Source organism: Crocuta crocuta, unplaced genomic scaffold (genome assembly GCF_008692635.1).
Source record: "Crocuta crocuta isolate KB4526 unplaced genomic scaffold, BGI_CrCroc_1.0 scaffold10, whole genome shotgun sequence".
Classification (NCBI taxonomy): domain Eukaryota; kingdom Metazoa; phylum Chordata; class Mammalia; order Carnivora; family Hyaenidae; genus Crocuta; species Crocuta crocuta.
The window spans coordinates 7,600,645-7,613,734 of record NW_027527551.1 but is presented as its reverse complement, the minus strand read 5'-3'; the positions used below and the strand labels follow the sequence as shown (position 1 = coordinate 7,613,734).

The following is a 13,090-nucleotide window of genomic DNA, read 5'->3' as shown; positions in this document are numbered from 1 at the left end:
GACAGACTGAAGTTGCAGTTGGTGATTAATGAAGGGGTTTAATTCCACATCCTATACTGGACCCCAGCCCCTACTTTTCAGGTATGAAGAATACTGAAAGGAGGAAGACAGGAGAAAGACAGAATTCTGGAGCCCCTGTGTGCTGCCCTCATAAATGTTGTATAGAACTAGGTCCCCTTTGATTTTCTAAGTGTAGCAGGATGTTGGGTGGGAATTTTCCTCTCAGTCCAGAATTTGAATTGAGGACAAAAGACACTAAGTAGCCACCATCTAAGTTCTGAGAGCCCCCTCCCCATCAGGGTTTTCTGGAGACAGCACCACTACCCCGCAATATACCAGTTCTGCATCACTCCCCCAAAGTCAGAATGAGACTGAAAAGGACTCCAACCTGAAGCTGAGGAGACAGTCTCCAAGAAAATCAATCAGAGGGGACAGGCAGGGAAGAGGGAAGGAGAGGAGGAAATGCTAGATCTTAGGACAAGACCGCCTTGAAAGAGGTCAAAAGATACAAACTTCCAGTTATAAAATAAATAAGTGATGCGAATGTCATGTACAGCACAGTGACTATAGTCAATACCATTTTGCATGTTTGAAAGTTGCTGAGAATAGGACGCCTGGGTGGCTCAGTTGGTTAAGCTGACTTCAGCTATGGTCATGATCTCATGGTTCATGGGTCTGCTTTAGATTCTGTGTCTCCCGTCTCTTTGACCCTCCCTGCTCACGTTCTATCCCTCTCTCTCAAAAATAAATAAGACTCATTTAAAAGAAATTAGTAAGCTGCTGAGAGTGACCTTAAAAGTTCTCATCACAAGAAAAAAGAATTTTGTTGGTAACTATGTATGGTGACAGATGTTAACTAAACTTACTATAGTGATTTCACTATAGTAGCATATTGCCTTGTACATCTGAAACTAATATCATGTGATATTGTCAATTATGCCTCAGAAAAAAAAAATACTTCACCCTCTTCTTCACTCCAAGTAGCTGAGCCAAACCTGGGGGAAGGTGAGCCAAGGAGGTCTCAGCTGTGTGTGACTGAAGTTTTCAAAATGAACAAGATTGAGTCTAAAATGGTAATAGGAGTTTGCCCATCAACTGACAGATAAACGAAGTGTGGTATTTACACACAATGGACTATTATTCAGCCCTAAAAAGGAAGGAAGTTCTGACACGTGCTACAACATGGATGAGCTTCGAGGCCGTCATGCTCAGTGAAACAAGTCACAAAAGGTCAATGCTGTAGGATTCCACTCATATAAGACACCCAGGGTAGTCTCAGTCCCAGAGACAGAAAAAAAGGTAGCCGCCAGGAGCTGTGGGGGAGGGAATGGGAATTTGTTACTTAATGTACAGAGTTTCATTTTACAAAACTTGTATTCAGTTTCCAGAAAGGGTTGTAGAAATGGACGGTAGCAGTGGCTGCACAGCAATGCACATATAATAAAAACCACCAAACTGTACACTTAAAATGGTTAAGATGGTAAAATTTTATATTAGGTGTCTTTTACCAGAGTTAAAGAAAACGTAAAAAAAAACAAACCCAAAACCCCTGAAGGCAGTGATGGATGTGTTAATTAACTAGGTGGTGGGAATCCTTCCGCAATGTATATGTGTATCAAATCACCATGATGTACATTTTAAGTATCTTGCAGTTTTGTCAACTGTACCTCAATAAAGCTGGAAAAAAATGAAGATAACAGGAAAGTTATAGAGTTGGCCTGATGTAGTGTAAAGGAATCCACTTCCCAAAGGGAAATTAGATTTCACACAGTATAATCTAAAGTAAGTGCTGTTAATAGAATGTCTGAAAATATCCCCAATGAGAATCCTCATTAAATTGGTCCCATATCCTCATCTTTGAATGGATAATCCTGTCCCCTAGCTCTTTCTGGATGGAAGTAAAAGTCTAGAGGAAACCTCACCCAAAAATATCATTTCTGACATAATTACTTAAATGTCAAAGTTGGACAGGGTGGAGGTTCTGCAGATGCTTGTTAAAATGGGAAATGGTAGGAACCACTTCTCCTTCTACCTTCTCTTTGCCTCACTAAACCCTCACACATCAGCATGGTGAGCGAGTGGAGTACAGAGCTACACAACAGAACGCTAACTTCACACTGCTTTTGCTTTGGCTAGAGAGATAAAACATGTAGGTAGAGGAAATATGTCGGTTTCAAGCTTGGGTATCCAGGAGAAGAGAGGCAGCAATGACAGAAATGGAGTAAGCAGAAGCGACTGATTGGAGAGGAAGATGATGACTGGGGTCTGAGTTGTAGGTGTTTGAAAGATACCACAGAACCAGGGTTCATGGGAAGAAATGAGGCTAAAGGTAATAACTGACAGTCTCCCCAAAGAGGAAAGACCTCATGAGGATGGGTGTCCACTTCTTTTAAAAAATGCTTATTTGAGAGAGTGCACACATATGCACGCATGTCAGAGTCAGAGAGGGCCAGAAAGAGAGGGACAGAGAGAATCCCATGCAGGCTCTGCACCCGGCTCAATCCCACAAACAGTGAGATCATGACCTGAGCTGAAAACAAGAGTTGGATGCTTATCCGACTGAGCCACCCTGGTGCCCCCCACTCTTAAGACCTAGAATAAGGATGGAGGCTTATTAAGCAAACAGAGGAAGGACAAAGAAATTGGAGCAAGATTAGAAATAGTACAGCACCGTGCTGAGAGGGAGTGTTGGGTTTTTCATCATATTCAACATTTCATATTCAACAAAACATGGGAAGAGAAGATGCGTGTTTGCTAATTCAAAGAATGAATGAACACTCAGGTAGGAACATCCAACATGTGACTGGGCATAGGGAGCTGACCTTCATGGAAAAGATCTGGGATGCAGACATAGATGCAGGGGTAGAGAGCGACGGGGCAAAGTGAAATCCCCAGATGAAAACAGATCCCCATAGATGTGAATGAGGACAGCTACAGGCTGAACACTGACCCTGGAGAATACAAACTGGAGGGGGAGGGGGAGAAGCCCAAAGATATAAAGAATGAAGAGTTAGGGAGGTGCAGAGATGATCACCAGACTTCAGAGCTGTGGAAGTCAAAAAGTGTAGGGCCCTCAAGTGGAGGGAGTGTAAGCAGTATGACATGCAACAGAGAGATCCAGGAAGATGAGGACTGAAAGCCAGACCTAGCAATACAGATGTCCTTGATGACTTCGTCAAGAGCTAACTGAGTACATGATGGTGACAGATGCCGGAGAGCTTTGGTGGTAGTTGGAGGAGAAAACAGAAGGCCAAAAGGGGGAGAGAGTGTACACAGACTATGCTCTCAAAACATTTGGATGAAAAAGAGAAGTAAATTGGAATGACCCACGGACATGCTAGAGGACTTCTATGGTGAGGAGGCTTGGCATGTTTATAGGCTGGGGAAAGAAACCAAGAATAAGGGAAATGGAGAAGTTAGACGTAGGGAAGCAAAGTCCTTGAAAGAGCACAGGTCCTCTTGGACAGAGGCTAAGGAATGATGATGGGTGGGAGTGTAGATAAGGTCAGGAGCAGGATGTAGCCCTTACTCACATCCCTGGTGATCTGTTTTTGGGGCACCTGGTTGGTTCAGTTGGTAGAGCAGGTGACTCTTAATCTCAGGGTCATGAGTTCAAGCCCCACAGTGGGCATAAAGCTTTACTTTTAAAAAGTTTTAAACATGGGGATCACTTTTCATCTGGGGATTTCACTCTGTCTGTTGCTCTCTACCCTTGCATCTCTGTCTGCAGCTCAGATCTCTCTCATATGTGTCAGGGAGGTCACACCTGATGTGATTTTCTTGATTACACAGGAATCAAAGCCACCTGCTTAGAATGAAGGCATAGGGTAAATGGGGGTCTTGAAAGGAATGATGAAGGTTGAGCTGTCAGTGAAGGGAGTAAGAGAAGGAGCTTTAGGTATTGAGGATCACCATTTGGAATAAAGGACACAGATTCACATTGGTGATATAAGCTCTCAGAAGGAGAGTAAGCAGAACCAAATACAGCAGCAAGGTCACAGTGGAAGATTGCTAAGAAGGGACTGGCACATTTTGTAATCAGGAGGCATCTGAACAAGAGAGAACTAGAGAATGAGAAGAAAGCGAGTGGTAAGGAGTAAATACATAGTATTTGTCAAGATACTTGGCTATCCACAGAGGAAAGGAGGATAGTAGCCAAGGATGAAGTGAAGAATTTTTCTCCATCAACATCAACAAAAGAGAAGTAACCAAGGGAGAGTAAGGGACCGTACAAGGTGTAGTCAGACAAGTGAGGGAGCAACAATATGGCAAGAGGGCAGAGAGGATGGATCTGCCCAGAAAAAGGGTGTAGCCTCTGTGAGAAGAGAGGTTTCCTTGGCAGCCAGCAGAAAGGCAGACAGGAGATGGCCAGACTGAGGAACAGTGGATATGTACAGATGAAAGTCATTGCAGGATTTTTCTCAGCGGAGTGTAGAACCAGGATTTGGATGAGAAAAAAAAAAGGGAAAGAAAAGAAAAGTAAGGTTTACAGGTATGAAGGTTTTAGAGTCCCTGAAAAACCCACAAGAAGTAAACTAGGATTTTTGCTGGGTAAACCGAGAAGTCACCAATGGATCCAGCAGCATTCTTTGTCCCAGGACCAGGAATGTAGGATGACTGTGCAGGTCTGGCACAGGCATGGCAGGCATGAAGGAGGGTTAAAGGATCAACTAACTCCTAGGCATCACTGACTTAGTATTACAGTAATGACCTTGAAGTCTGGGCTCAAGAGAACACTGAATGGACCAGCAGGAGCTTGGGAATTAGATACATTAGTAGGGACCAGGTTTGGGTCATGTGGATTTGGTAGAAGTAACATATTAGAAACATAAAGAAGTAATGTAAGGACTGATTAAAAGACATACCATCTTTAAGATCCAGTTTGTTTCCTTTTTTTAATCTTTCATCTCTGTATTTAACTTTTGAACATATAGAATCATCGTAACTGCTTTAATGTCTTGTCTGCTGGTTCTAAGATCTGTGTCAGTTCTGTGTTTCTTTCAATGGATTGATTTATCTTCCATTACAGGTTGTATTTTCTTGCTTCTTTGCATGCCTGGTAATTTTTGACTGGACGCCAAACATTGTGGATTCCACCTGCTGAGTGCTGGATAGTTTTGTATTTGTATAAATTTTCTTGAGTTTTGTTTGGGGACACAGTTAAGTTACTTGGAAATGGTTTGATCTTATCAGATCTTGCTTTTTAGATTTTCTAGGTGAGCCAGAACAGTGCTGAGTCTAGGCAGCCAAGACCCTTCCATGTACTCAACCAAATCTCCATGAATCCTGAGGTTTTTCAGTCTGGCTAGTAGGAACAGGCACTATCCCTGGCCCTCCGTGAGCACCAGAAGAGTTCCTTATGATCCTTTTAGATGGCTCTTTCCCTGGCCTCAGGTAGCTCTTTTATACTGATCAGCACTCAATTGAATCCTCAAGGGGGACACGTTGTATTTCTCTGGACTTCTCACTCTCTGGGTAACTGTCACCTTCCTGGTATTCTATCCTGCGTCCTCTAGCTGTCATAGTCTTCCTGAGCTCAGATCCATCTCCTCAATTCAGAAACCCACTAGGCTCCTCCTGACAGAGGGGAAAAGAGAGCATCCAAGAATATGAGGGGGTTGAAGAAGGAGCAACTTAGCCAAAAGAGCCCCCATCATTATACTCTATGGGCTAGAAATGATGCTAGAAGTAGGAAGCCAGCACCCAGATCTTGACTTTATTTGCCTTCATAGGCAGCAGGCCCTCCCCCAGACCCCTATAGCAAAAGAGCTTTTAAAACAAAGTACAACCTTGGATTGTGAGTAACTGGTTCTGTTAAGTATTCCACAAGACAAGCAAATATTTCTAACCGATTTTTTTATTTTTATTTTTATTTATTTATTTTTTTTTACAAATAGTTTATTGTCAAATTAGTTTCCACATAACACTCAGTGCTCATCCCCACAAGTGTCCTCCTCCATGCCCATCCCCCCTCCCCCCTACATCCATCAGTCCTCAGTTTTTGTCAGCATTCAAGAGTCTCTCATGGTTTGCCTCTCTCCCTTTCCCCCACCATTTCCGCCCTTCTTCTCCCCCTTGTTCCTCCGTCAAGTTCCTCCTAATCCTCCTATACGTGCAAACATATGATATTTGTCCTTCTCTGCCTGACTTATTTCGCTCAGCATAACACCCTCAAGGTCCATCCATGTTGCTACACATGGCCAGATTTCATTGTTTCTCATTGCCATGTATATTTCTAACAGATTTTAACTTGATAAATGAGCAGTCTTGAATACCAGTAGTATGTGATGCTGAATGTCACATGAGCACAAATGAGCCAATGGTTCTTGAAATTCACTTTGATATATGAGTGCTTTGGATTACAAGCACAAATTATTCCAGAACAAATTATGCTTGCAAACCAAGGTTTTACTTGTACCGTGGTGATTCTCATCAGGTTTCCAAGAAACAGCTGAGCCTACCTTCAGCCCTTTGGATTCATATTATTCTACCTACAATCCACACAAAAGTTCATCGTTTTTCAGTGCATGTTCTTCCTTCACATGCAAAAAAATTTGCAATTTTGCTTCCAAAATATGGAGGAGCTATTTTAATTAGTAATTAAGTAGTACATTTAAAATGAATTTTCCCTTGAACATAATAACACCATCTTTAACTTAAGAAGGAATGGAGTTGTGGTTAAGCCCTAAATAAAACAAGCCAGCAAGCAAACAAACCCTGCGTATGGACTCAAACAAGGGACACCATCTGGTAACAGAAAGACAACCAAGCCTGTAAAATTAAAGCCACAAAAGTCAACACACACTTTAACTCATAAATGAGAAAGTAATTTAATAAACTAAGGCAAATATTTGGGGAGAGACCAATGCTATAAAAATATCCACATGGAACAAACCAACTGCAATTTGTGAATAAACAACAAAGTAAATGCCCAAGGCTGCTCCAGGTTAATGGGCAGCACTTAGGTCAGGCTGCTGACCAGAACTAACAAAATCCTGGTACTGAGGAAAAAGGTGGAAGAGAGGGGCCAGTGCTGCCTGACAATTTACAATGTCTGTCCTGGCATTTAATACTGGATCCTCTAGAGGCAAGAAATTAACAGCCAATAGTTTATACAACCTGCCTTTAACACACACCTTTCTGGGACCTAGAAGTGTCTTGCAAACATTAACTCATTCATCTTAACATAGCAATTGAAAGAATGCACTCATTGCAGTTATGTATCTGTGCTAAGAGAACTAACCAGCCATGGAGTCTGGTTTTCAATATGACCCAAAGAGTAATTATCCAGATCCCCTGCTCCCGAAGTCATGCTAGACAGGGGAATAGGCCTCTAATCCCTATCTGTTGTCCTATCAACATTCCTATGAAGCATGCATGACAGTGGGTCTGCTCATGAATAGGGCTGGTCTGCACGTGTGCACACACATGTGCACGCTACACAATCCATGACACAATCAGTCCTGACAAGGAAATGCCAGCAGCATCAATCTAGACATTATCTAGACCCTAAAGGAGTGACTTAGGGGAAAGTGTAGCATTGGCTCTAATGGGTAGATTTAGGAATAGGGGCAACATATGCTCCCGAGGGCGCAGCAAGCAGGAAACTGGCAAAGTAATGCTTCCCTCACGGGTAGCCATCCTTCCATACCTTCTCTCCCACCCACAGCTTCACTGACTACAGTAACTCCTACTGAAGGCATTTTGACACACACACCGGGATGGACTTTACACCCTCCCAGAATATGACATATGTATGAAGTTAGTTTTTGTCTAGGATTGGAAACAATGGCCAAGAAAGGAGGCTTATGTTATCAGACTTTTCTTCATGCCTTTTAGATGATTTACCACCAAGTATGTGGATTAACTTGGGTATGGATTTCCTTCCAAAATGGCTCGGCACATAATCTGCATCAGGTCTTAATGCAGCCCTTTGTGGGTGGGTGTGTGCCTATATAAGCTCATGTAACCTCCACAACAATTCTAGGGGTAGATGTCCCGTGTTAACATATAAGGCAACCACTGCTCAAGGTCACAGCAGGAAGTACAGGAAGCAGAGCCGGATCACTCTCATCTAAAGCTAATGCCCTCCCACCACCCACCCCACATCTCGAGCACAATAAAAGATCCTCAGTAGGATTTCCCAGGGCATTCTGTCTGTAAGGCTCTATTAAGGAAAGAATTAACACTAACACCAGAAAATAAATTTTGGAGTATTCATGAAGCTGGAGGAATCACTAAAAGTGACCTATTATCAAAAAAACCCCCCAAAAACCTGACTCATCTCCTAGATTAAAAAAAAAAACAAAGATTTCTCTCTGTACCCTTCCCCTAAAGCTCCTCGGAATAGTGAGATTCTGCGTCACCCCAAGCTGGTAGTGGGAGATCCACTGGGTATGTTGGACTGCTGAGAGTCCAAAAGAGGAACTTTATGGTATTCAGTAAAGCCAAAGTGTTTTTCAGTTGACTCCAGACAAGAAGTGAACCTTCCTCTTAAAAGATAATTAAAAGTGCCCCCATACACTGTACAGTGCTGAATAAACATCTGAACAAACACTCAGATACAAAGTGAGAGACGGAGACGGGGAGGTGTGAAGTCAGAGGGAATTCGGACGAGAGGTGCTGGCAAAGGTGGTGCCCTGGAGACCCCCACCTTGTCTGAAGAGTTCACAGGGGGAGACTTCAAAAACATTGTACTAGGCCATGCAAAACAAAGCTGGTCTATGGGCCCATTTCAATCCATGAGCAGTTCATGGTCCAAACAGACACAGCCAGCTTGCAGCCAATATTGTGCATATTAGAGAGAAGGCCCATAAAGACTGGATTTAGAGTGACCTACAAGCATTCACAGAGGCAAGGACCAAGAACAGAAGAGTCAGAGGCCTCCAACGGGGCCCTGCAACACCTGAGGCAGAGGCGTGGAACAAGACATGACCTGTCATGAGGTGCACTTGAGCAGAACAGTGAAACTGTTCTCTTTGTGTCCTGGATGAATGTTCCCACAGTGTCCTCACCGAGGGGCCAGCAGGAAGTCCTGGAGTGCTACTGAATCATCACTTATTAATATATTTAATAAAATCCATGATGTCTCTCTCCCAGAGATAATCTTCAGTCTGTGTCAGTGAATCCTTCCTAAAGTCTTCTGTTATTATAAAGAACCGCTCCAGGTATTGTTACCTGGCAGATTTTTTTTAAATTATGAAACAATCACCACAAGTTTAAGAACACTTGCATCACTCATAAAAGCAATCACTTCCATAGGCCTGAGGCAACCACTAATCTACTCTCTGTTTCCATTGCTTTGCCTATTATGGACAGTTCATATGAAGGGAATCATACAAAAAATATGAAAGGCTTCACAAATTTGCATGTCATCCTTGCACAGGGGCCATGCTAATCTCCTTCATGTCATTCCAATTTTTGTATATATGCCGTCACAGCGAAGACACCTGGGCAGATTTTAAGTAAGCATTAGATAAGATGGTGGTACCCGAATATGTAGTCCCTTCTACAGAACAGCATCTGAACACTATCAACTTGCATAAGAGTTATTATGCCCAAACTCCTCATCTGAGTTTTCATTACCCAAATCCCCATTACAGTGATTTTCATATGGGTAAACTTAATGCTCAAAGCATAAAAATAGTCACCAATGAACACACTGAGCCCTTTTAAATTAGTCCCTTCTCGAATAATCCTCCCTGCTTAAACCTACCCTGTTCTTCCCCTCCCTGTGAATGGCTGCTGTTCTCACTATGAGTATCAGATACACCCCATGCAACAACGTACACAATAAAAGTCAAGTACCAGATCAAAGTGAGATCTTGTGGCTGATGTAGATCATGAAATTCACTAACAAGCTACTCCAATCACAACAAAGCCTTGACACAATCAATTCAGGTAGAGGTCCATCACCAATGAAGAAAAGATCAATACTGATGGAGCCACACCCAGCCTTTGGAAAAACAGATGATGTCTTCAAATATTTCTACCTATAACCCTTTTCATGACACTGTTGAGAAAATTATCATGCAGTGGAAAATGTTATTATGCCTTCAAATCAGCCAGAAAAGTACACATCTGAGTTATTTGATCTGTTCTTCGTTCTAAGAATTTGCATAAAGGTATCATTGTAACCTAAACACTGATAAATATAAGAAACTGACTTTCATAATTTTTAAAGGCAGAGTACCAAGAAAACCTTTTAAAACTTCTATTTTTTTATAATGTTGGATTCCATTGTAACTGGAATCACTGTAAATTGCCTTTTCCTGGTCTCAGTTGCTCTAAGGAGAAGGCAAATACCTAGAACTTGTCTCCAGTCCAATAGCCAATAGGCTCTACAGCCAACATTCCCAGCCTGCTTTTACCACTTTCAAACCTGGCTTGAATCTCAGCATTATCCCTGAGTGTTTGCAGACATTAGCAAGGCCCTTAGTCTCTGAGTCTCATTTTCTCCTCCTAAAAGCACAAAAACTGTAATCTGACCTGTCTATGTCACAGTATTTTTGAAAGCTCTTAAGAGAAAACATTTGGTGTTTTGTCAGCTTAAAAGACTATACCGAAGTAATACACTCCCCTCTGTGGGTTTTTCCCCCTACATATTCTTTTCCTTCAACTAGCAAACTTCCCAATTGCCCAAACTTTCCATTAATCACATTAGAAATGATTTAGGATACAGTGAGGGTGTCTAAACTTGGATAACCATTAGAACCAGCCAACGTGCTTAATAGGAATCTGTTTTCCTGGCCTCTTCCTCGGAGATTCTAGTTCAGTCTGGAGCCTGAGAATCTGTAATTTTCAAAATTCTCAAGTGATTTCAAGTGCTCTAAAACAGATCCTCTCTTCCATCTCGTAGTTTTTAAAGACCCTATTTTCAGTACTTGCTAAATCCCAATCCAGAGACTCAGAAATTGGAAGTATACTCATTTACATGAAACAGGAAGTGTTGGGGAGGCTGGGTGGCTCAGTGGGTTAAGCGTCCGACTTCGGCTCAGGTTATAATCTCAAGGTTTGTGAGTTCGAGTCCCCCATCTGGCTCTGTGCTAACAGCTCAGAGCCTGAAGCCTGCTTGGAATTCTGTGTCTGTGCCTCTCTGCCCCTCCCCCACTTAATGCTCTGTCTCTATCTCTCAAAAATAAATAAACGTTAGAGAGGGAGGCAAACCATGAGAGACTCTTGAATGCTGAGAACAAACTGAGGGCTGATGGGTGTGGGGGAGACGGGAAGGGGGGTGATGGGCATGGAGGAGGGCACTTGTTGGGAAGAGCACTGGGTGTTACATGGAAACCAATCTGACAATAAACTATTTAAATAAATTAAATAAATAAATAAATGTTTACAAATTTTAAAAAAATAAAACAGGAAGTATCATCAAAATTCGATTAGAACTAAGCTTCTAAAAATTATATACTAAGTCCCAACAGTGCACCCAGATTGAGCTCCAATCTATTACCTTCCGAGATGTTTAATAGATGTTATCACCAACATTTATTAAAACTTCATAAGGGGCACCTATCTGGCTCAGTTGGCAGAGCATGTGACTCTTGATCTGGGGGTAATGAGTTTGGGCTCCACTTTGCTATAGAGGTTACTTAAATAAGAAAAAAATAATAATAACAAAAACCAAAAAATTTCCCAACAAATGATAGTTCCCACCAAGTTCAAGAACAGAAGACTCCAGCTAAGCCTAAGTTTTCTGTGTTTTAAGTGGGTGAGGTACACAAGAGTAATTTGTTAATAACCCACAAATAGAATTGAATTATAGCTCATTATATTGAGAGGTGCATGGACTTGTTATGTATCTCCAAACAGTTGATTTTAACTTTTAATGCTCACTAAGCTGTGTGATGGATCCTAATTTAGCTTAGAACAATAAGAAACCACAATGGAGTTCATAGAACTTGGGAAAGTCTTCAAGATGAACTTAAACAGTTTAGGCTTTAGCAACTTACATTTAATCACTGTAAATTGATCTAATATGGTGCTCTTCAAGACCCTAACCAAAGGAGAAAAGATTATGTTCAATCAGCATCAAATGTAAGTGAATTTCACTTAGGTAACAAGGCATGTTTCCGAATAGGGAAGTGACACTAACAGGGTGCTGACCTTATGCCAGCGAGGATTCAGGGCACTTCCCCAGGACTTCATAGCTCAGCCATGTTCCTCTGCCACTGAAACTCTCACTTGCCAACCATGCCCCACCCCTTAGGGTCTGTGTACTTCCTGTTTCCTCTTCCCCCAGACAGTCTCGTCCACTCCCTCCTTCCCTTTGGGTCTCTGGCACAAAGGCCATCTCATATGAAAAGAACAACACACACAACCCTCCTCTCTGTCCTGACTCTGCCTTATTTTTTCCACGAAACTTACCATTTGGCGTATTATGTTAATTTACCTAATCGTTTGTCTCCTCCCACACACCAAATTTTTAATTCTGTGGGAATCAACAAGTGTCATTAATATGCACATGCATTCCTACTTCACATAATGTCACACATAAATACTCTCTGCGTGTATATGTGGATAGTCCTTCTGATCCACCAGACCCAAGTGGTAAGAATTTACAAGAACTGCTCAGCCCAGTCCATTTTGTAACCAAATGTAAATTCATAGAGGTAGCTACTGATTTTTTCCAAACTAATGTGAGAACTAAATCGCCAGGTACAAAAATCTAAGGCCACTGCGTCCCCTACCTCCTCCTCTCCACACATACTCTCAACCTCTTGCAGGGAGTCATTCAGCACTGACTTGAGCCCCAGAAGAGAAATCTCAGACACCAGGATGAAATCAGGATGCTGAAGACAAGATTCAGGAGAGAAGGGAAGAAACAGGTCTTCCTCCTCTCTACCTGCAGGTCGTTACTGGGGAAAACCGAAGCAGAGGGCTGACAGGATAACTGGCTCTTCTGAAAAAACAGCTGAGAGATCAAGGGTCTCTCAAAAGGAGACTGAAGCATAATGAAAATAGACTCTGGAGCAATTAATTTTTCTATCAAAAAATTAACTCATTTCTATTTTACCTAAATCTCAGTTCCACTGAGAGAATACCACATTAATGGTATTCTCCAACAAAAAAAAAAAAAAAAAAAAAG

General features: G+C 42.0%; 1 protein-coding gene and 1 non-coding gene across 2 annotated transcripts in view; both read right to left on the bottom strand.

The window, feature by feature from the left end:
• The window catches only part of PRKCH (protein kinase C eta), a 231,493-nt gene that overhangs the window by 137,553 nt on the left and 80,850 nt on the right, over nucleotides 1-13,090 (bottom strand). The gene's annotated exons all lie outside the window — the stretch shown is intronic.
• On the bottom strand, nucleotides 9,341-9,449 carry LOC144235859 (U6 spliceosomal RNA). The gene has a single exon (XR_013336337.1). It is a non-coding gene; the product is annotated as a U6 spliceosomal RNA (small nuclear RNA).